An 8,307-nucleotide genomic window follows, 5' to 3' on the forward strand; every position below is an offset into this window, starting at 1 on the left:
AAGAATTTGGCTATTCTTCAGGTTCTCTTTTTAATACTGTTTCTCAGACTGGGTGATGTTTGAAGAGCTTGGCATCCAAATAGAAGCCTAAAAATAAAGCAAGGCCTGTACATTTTAGCATGACTGTTTAATAATAATTTATCACTTGGAAATGACAGTGAGAAAGCTGGGATGGCAAAGCTGCTGCGTGCTACCGCATACCGCTCTCTTGCTATATTTATATTGCCCACAGCGGCTTCCTTGTGTTCTTCAGAAAGTTTTACTCTTACCCAGCTTTCCTTCTGCACCCTGAGTGTCTTCTGCTTTCAAGGGGAACACACGTGCATTTAAACTGTAGGGTATCTGTCTTGGGTTTGTGGCGCGATTAAGAATTCTGTTCTCTCTGCATTTTTCAGCTCAGGTACAAGATGAAATTGAGTTCAGGAGAGGTTTCCTTTAGCCAGTAGACTGCTGCATGCTCAAGTCTCTTCTGCTGAAAGTGGTTGTAGAGGCATACCGTGCAGTGAAATAGCATTCGCTAGATTTCAAGAGAATGAAATCTACTTCACCAGTGTGGAATGGAGAGTACAAAGCAATTGAAATAAATAGGTAAGGAGAGCAGCTTATTAAGACCTTCCTGTGCATTCAGATGTTAAGACTGCGTGTTCCTCAAGATGTGAATTTTTCTCAGTGTTACGTCAGTGTTTACATTAGTCTAAGCTGTGTCACACTACGTTTATACTTAAAAGAAAAGGACTTCAACATTGAGCCAGGTATTCCTATGAGTAATCCCTGTCCCTGTTCCCTGTCTGTAGATTTTATGTCCTTGGAGGTTTTATGTCCTTATCCAGGGAGGAAATGTCTTCTTTTCAGGAATGTTTCACATGTTTTCTAGACATCACAGGGTGTGTCACGGACAAATAAGTCATTCCCAAGAAGAGCATTCAGGAATGAATTCCCCTCTAGGAAATGCTTGTGACCGCGAAGAGTCTGTGAGGTTCTGTGCAAGTGTGAAGAGTGTGTTCATACAGAGATCATCGTAACAATAACGTATCACATAACAGTAAGAAATCCTAAAAGTATTACAAGATAACTCAAGGAATTAAAATCTTGCAGGGGTATTGAGGGTTTTGCCAGGCTCTCTGTTCAGGTAGGTTGGTGGTGTTTTGCCATGGATGTAGTTCTGCCCCTGAAGACTGTTGGACCATTTCAGTAGGTCAGCTAGAAATGAGTTCTCATTATGTTTCCTTTTGTTATTCACAGCTTCTGCCTTTTTAATAATAAGGTTCTTTTCCGCTCAGCAAACCTTCTAACATCCTTATTTTTAACTGTTCTTTTTCTCCTCATACTGCTTTTGTCCAAGAGGCAGAGATTGAGAACGTATGACCAAGAGTCTTCAGGGGGACATTTCTTGTAAGGTTAGACTAGGATCAGCTGCGTATTTTATTTGTAATTCATCTTGTGACCTGCAGAATACTGTTTTCATGGGTTTGATTTTGCTTTGTGTAATAATGTTTAGGCATGCAGGCTTTGGGGGGGAGGAGAGCCTCTGGTTACCCTGCTTGGCCCCGTTGGTTATTTTTGATATTAAGTTCACTGTAGCCAGGACCTCAGCATTTATCTTGATGTTGTACTATAATTCTTGACGTGTAGTTATGGCTGCACAGCCAGTACAGTACAATTATAATGACCTTTCAGATCATTTAATCTTGAATCCCACCTGAAAGAGCATCCATCTCATGAATTCCTAAGGGCTTCTGTGGTCCTGATGTAAAAACTAATCAAAATGTTATGGTGTGATGGATTGCACAACTAGAAATCGATCTAAAAAACGTGAAGGATGTGGGTTATATCTTTTCTGGTTTTCTTTCTTTCATTCCTTGTTAGTTTTACATATTTTGTCTTGCAAAACAAAACTATAAAAATGAGCGCCCTTCTGTGACTCAAATGAACTGGGATGCCTTCATGAGGTGCATTTTTAAGCATTTCAGTATTGACAGTTTGCCTGTAAAGCAAGGAATGCTGGCCAAAGTGTTGCTCTAGTGCTTGTCTCCATCACAGAGATCCTGGCATGCGTACGGGTATGCTCTGGTGGCCCTGTACTTTATTATCCGCTTCACAGAACTGCTGTGGAGTTCCATGTTAGAAAATACAGCGAGGAAACCAGTATCTTAAAAAAAACCACCCCGAATCACTGCAGAATCTCACTCTGCACGAACTTCTGTTGGCAATCAGTATTCCTTCTGAATTCCTAATTATCGAAGTACTGAAAACTTAGAGCCGTAACTATAATTCAACAAAAACTGTTTCCCATTATCAGAAATAAGAATGTTCCTTTCATTCACTGCGATCCCAAGGCACTTCTATGAGCTCTGCTGATTTAGGTGCGTACTCGACAGTCAAACCTTATTTCCTTGAATGAAGCCGGGAATAGGAAACTCATTCAGTCAGAGTGGTGTTTGGGGTAAACTGAGATTCCTTTTTTTTAATGCGCTGGTACAAATGGACATACTTGATTTCTCTGCTAAACAAGGTTTGACATATTTAGAGGTTGTTTTATACCCCACAAAAATAGGAGTAGCTAACCGTGGAGGCGAGAGGAGTCGTGCAGAGCTGAAGTTAGAGCTGAAGCGCGTGGGACGGGATTGCAAGGGGTTAACGCTCCTCCTCTTTCAAAAGGTGCCAAGGGATTTTTAATCTTGTTCTTTAGCGTGATAAATTGGATGGAACTGGATGAAAACCTGTTTTTCCTCATCTAGAACTTCACATGCAAAGTTTAGTTCAAGAGCAAATGTCTCTTCTGACTTGTTTGCCTTTTTTTAAACTTAGGTGAATCCTCCTTTTGAAAGCTTCCTCATGTTTGTTTCCTATTCAATTTTTTAAAGCATACACTTTGCAAAGGGAAAGTGTTCTCTAATGGTATTTAATAAAATTTTATATTTTGGGCAGCAAATGATATTTTTAGGATTTTGTTCATCAGCGTGGATACTTTAAATTGACCAGTAGACTGGGAAACATTCTGTTGTTCTTCCAGTCCCTCAGGTTAATCTGTGGTTTTGAATGTTTAAGTAAACTGTCCAGTTTCATCTCTGTCCATCAGCTTGGGCTGAGCGTGAGTTAATATATGTTATGTAATCTTCCAGTAAATATTTTATATCAAATATTTCATACTAGTTAAAGGAAAGTTAATCTGGTTGTGAAACAGATGAACAAAAGTCTGGATGGAAAGCTGAGTTTAGCCTGACATCTCTCCATGCTACACTGTGGTGCCAGCTGTAAGGACAGACTGTTCATTGTCCCTCACTGTGCCACGGCCTGGACATTTATGGTATTTAATTTAAAAATAATAAATATCCCTGTTTTCCACACTGATTCCCTGCTTTTCTTAAGGAATGTTTGGGATTTCTGTCTTCAAGATGCACTGGGGCTTGCTTGCCAAGCTGTTGAGTGCATCATATCAGGATCTGAGAATTGAGGCAAGTACACTGAAATCAAAGGGACTTTACTCTTTTGTTATTACCATAGGGAAAACAAATCTCCTGCATGTATATTTAAAACAAATCAGTTTTTAATTGACGAACTATGTATTAAATTTACCATTGACTTTTTGGGTAAAGCAGAAAAAAACTTGGGAGCTGGCCAGCACCATCTGAGTAGCTGAAAAGCGCATGTCAGCCTGCTTGCTGTGTGTGTATATATATATCTTGTTGCTTGAGTTTGCGTGGGGTTGGCTCACCTCCTACTGCTTTGGTGCTAGAAGTCAGCTCTCCCTTCTTCTCGCAGCCTTTTGATATGTTTTTTACTCCCCCATTTCTACAGCATTTATTTTTAATGTTATGAAAAACCTAGATCCATTTGGCTGCGTTGATCTTACCGGAGGAGCTTGGCTGGCCACCTTTAAATAAAAAGAAACAAATCATAAACACTTGGGCTACCAGATTCGGAGTTGCATTTAACAGAAAAAACGGTTGTAGACATTACCTTGTGCACAGGGAAGGAGTCCTCTTACTTGGCTTATTTAACAGTTACAAAAATTGCCACAGTTGGAAATTATGTGTCTGCCATTAATTAGCACCATTTTCGGTTTAGTAACCAGATTTTTCCCTGCTGTTCCTGCACGGTAGCAAAATTAAACCTTCTTTTGCAAGCCCCCAGGTGAATACATGAGTAGCTGGTACCGTGAATTGCACTGACAGCTCTGCTGACTTCCAGCCTAGGTTAAACAGCAGCCGAGCTTGTCATCCGCTGCCTTCCCTCCCCAAAATGCCTGCTTCCATCTCCCCGGTGTCATAACCCTCTCAGGGCGGCCCTTCTCTAATAATCGCAACTCGGGATGATTTAATCAGACACAAATGATGTGCTCTTTCTAAAGCCGAGCAGGCTCCGTTCTGCTTCCCGTCCTGGCGCGTGTGAAACGCTGTGCTCTCTCGTCGGGGCCATCTGCCTTGCATAATTGCTGTTATTTAACAGCAATTTTATTACTCAATCCTACTTCAACTCTCTTAATCCCCCTGCTCTAATGGGCTCCCTGCTCTCTTCAGCAAAACCAGAGGAGAAATAAAAAAAGCCAAAATGTTCGTAAAAGAGGAGGTGGGAGGAATCAAGGAAAAGATGAGAAACAGTTTGTTGATTTGTTTTGAATCCCTTCCTCCCTTTCCCTTCATTCAGGTTGCCTTTCGCTCCTTTCTGCAGTTAAACGTGCAGCCCGGGGAGGTGGTTCACGCTGAGAAGTTATTTGTTTTCTGAAATAAAATAGTGACAAAAATATCCTACTTTTATCCGAGGGCCAGCAGCTTTGGAGGTAGGCAGGGGCAAGGTGGAGGGTAGAGGTTTGGGGTTTTCTTTTGAAATTGTTTTTAATTTTTTTTTTCTTTTAATTTTTATAAGCCTCGTGTCTAGTTTATACCTTAACTATGTTTTTAAATAGTTTATAAGCATCTGGGGGGATTGCAGCTGTTTTGGGTTCTGCCTGAAATTCCTTTGAGTTCCGTTAAATAGACATTATAATGACGCTCGGAGCTTCTCTGGCATGTTCTGTCTCAGAATTAAAGAAAAAAAAAGTGCATCTCCACGCTTTCCACCTCTGACATTTTCACTGAAATTTTCTCGTGTGGCAAAAGGCTGAATGCACCTTAGTGTTAGTGAAAATAATTTTTTCCTTTTGTTCTACTTTTTGTAAAAGGTAGAAGGTATTAATCTTTTCTGCCGGAAAATCAGCTTTTGTAGGAATATTCCCATAACAAATTTTGACCTCTGTGTATGTCTTTGCACGGATTGACATAGTTTTCCACACAGATTTCCTTTCTTTGAGCAAATGCAGCACACTTGGCACTGATAAAGCTTCACGGACAGTAAGTAGTTCAGTATTTTGAGGAAGGTTTTGTGTGTGGTTTTGCTTTTATTTTGTTTTTACCTGCATCGTTTCACTGAGCCGATTCACGGTATGGAGCCCTCTGTGCTGTACAGAAATAAGCCTGACAGAGAAGCGTGTGCTTGGATTTGAGCTCCCTCCAGGCTTTTGGCTTTGAGTCCCTCTAAGTCTTTGCTGCTTTAATCAATGTGCAGATCTGGGCAAATAGAGGGTAAGATTTAAAAGCCCTTGCTTGGAGTGTTGCTCTTGGGAAGAAAATACCGGCTAGTGAAGAGCTCTTCAGTTTGGGCAGGGAGGGGATTGCAAGAACCATAAGCTGGTCAAATTCAGGTGGGAAATGAGGCACAGTGCTCGACAATGTGCGTGAAGGAAGATTAACGACTGAACAAACTGTCGAGAGGTGGATTCCTCATCTCCAGGTACCTTCTGCTCCTGCCTGGCTGCCCCTGGCAAGGCTGTCCCCAGACGCAGCCCCGCGATGCAGTGGCATGCCTCCTGACGGGAGCGGGAGCGTGCCTTCATCTGCGGCAGCCTGGCACTCTGTGATAAGCGTGCAAGGGTTATCCCGTGGGATGCCCGTGGTTCCCAGTCTGCAGTTTCACCAGTCTCAGCCCACAGTTATTAAATCCATTCCCTGGACTCAGAGGGCGTTGCCTCTATTCTCTCCCTACAAAGCACGTGACGTAAAGAACAACCCAGTAATGTATGAAATACCCTAAATTCAAAAGCCATAATATTAAAATGTACAAGTAAAAAGTATAAAAGATTGAGGGCTTTGCTGATCTGGTGTCCTGCAGTGGCTGAAACTTGCACTGAGCAGGTACCCAGCTGGTCCTAGGAATGGGACTATCCCGTGTGCTCCGTGAAGGGGGGAGATATCAAACTGTTTCTCACCCATCTGTCCTTGAAGAAAAATTCCTTCCAGGATCCAAATGTGGTAATTAGTTAAAGAATAAAACACACAAGCCAGACACCGGAGGTTTTTAATTTTTTTAACTTAGTATTCCTGCAAGCACTAGCACATGCTCTCCAGCACTCAGCCTCTTGTCGTGGCCCATCACATTGCATCAGGCGTGGGGAGCAGTTTCACCGTCTTTGTTCAGTGCCGGGTAACTGAGCAGACCAAACCCAGACAGCAGCAAAGGCTGGCATTTTTGTTAAGTCATGCAGTCCGTAATTCATGAAGGTATCCAGTTCTACCTTGAAACAAGTTTTCTTCTGGCCATCACTGGCCTGCTTGAAAGCTCATTCTTCTCTGATGAGAATTTTCTCTTTTTCTCTGTTGTGCAGCGGTGTTCTGGTGTAGGTCTTGGGTGCTTATTTCTGTAGTTTATGGGTCTTTTCCCAGTCCCGTTCTCTATGGTGTCAGCTTTAATCAACTGAAGAGTTTACATTCTATATCTCAAGCAGTTTTCCTTCTTCCAGATCGCAGCTATGGGAAAGGAAGATTGGCACTAAAGCATCCAGAAACACTAAACCCACCTCTAGTTTGTTAGCCTTCTCTGGATTTACTAAACAGGCTCAGCTGCCAATAGAAGAAATTCCTAAACAAAGTTTGTCAACTTGCTGAAAAAAGCCCAGAGCAACCTCATGTCTTTCATGCAAACAACTGACTGCGTTGGCTTGGGCACAGATAAAATAGAAGCAACGACTCACTGGTGCGTATAGTGTAATTTCTGTCTGCACGTCTGCGCTACCGTAGGTAGCCCCACCAGGCACAGCTGGGATCCCCTAGCAAACAGGTTGGCCAAGGAGTGTCTGCTGCCACTCAAGGACATTCCTTCACCCTAGGTATTTGAAATGCCATTAGTACTTGGAAGCAGCGCTGAAAACAGATGCCTACAGGGGAATACCAAATGTACATAGCGATGCGTGCCAGTGACACCATTGTCTACCACTTGCTTGGATGTTGTGAGGAAGGATGAGAAGGAAACTTTGTGTTGCACAAGTTACTATTTATTCTATCTAGGGTAATCAGTCTTCCTTATCTTAATAGCTGCATACCAGAGTTTTCATGTGTCTGAGAGACACAAGGCAGGTATCTTCACGATTACTGATGGGGAAATTCTGGCGTAGTTCATAGCCTGGAGATGGCAATAGCTCCCGCTGCGCCACTGCAGCGCAGCGACCAGATACGCTGGCTCCAGCAGCACCCACCGGCTTCCTTTCTGCGGCTGCTGGGTCTAAGTCACCAACAGCCCACATCTCGTTCCAGGCAGGGCGTGTGGCTTGGTAGTTCCCATTCTCAGCTCCCGTCCTTTGCTTTGTCCGGAGAAATACACGGTGGCAGTGGAGTCTGTCACGCATCAGAGGCGCTGGTTCTGGTGAGTGAATGGAAGCTGTAGCATGCAAGTTTTTACCGTAATGGCTGTGCTCATCGACGGGTGCCAGGTTTGCTCGAAACCTTCAGAGCAGTCTGAACGCTGCTGCGGGGTGCTGTTTCGCTGTCTGTTGGTCTGCCCAGATGTGAGCAAGATGATGGCGAATGGGTAGCGGCGGGCCTGGCTGCGTGACAGGACTGTCACGTCGGAAGCCTTTGGCTCAGAAATCAGGTGACAGGGGCAGCTATTTCATCCTGCACAAGCATCCCTGGAGGGGGGAGCAGCACATGTTCTCCTCTGCTTCGTGGCTCTCAGTGTATGAGGGCTGAGTTGGGCTAGAAGTGCGTTTTACCGGGTTGCGAGCAGCGAAACAGAAAAGCGATAGGTTCTTGTGCACAGATGCTTGTTTGTAACCGACAGCAGAAGTCTTACTAATGAGCAATGCTGCTGTCCGTAGGTGGTCTGGGAACCGACGGAGGAGGGGTGGGTTGATAACGATCATAAGAAAAAGAATTCAAGGCAGAAACAATTAAAAAAAAAAAAAAAAAAGACTTGAAATCCCATAGTTAAAAATATCATAATTAAAAAGAGCTTTCTTATAGCACAGAGTTAATAAGCAGGGAGCATCTAAGAAGA

This window comes from Nipponia nippon, unplaced genomic scaffold (genome assembly GCF_047370975.1).
Source record: "Nipponia nippon isolate SJK-2023a ecotype South Korea unplaced genomic scaffold, ASM4737097v1 scaffold_7, whole genome shotgun sequence".
Lineage (NCBI taxonomy): Eukaryota > Metazoa > Chordata > Aves > Pelecaniformes > Threskiornithidae > Nipponia > Nipponia nippon.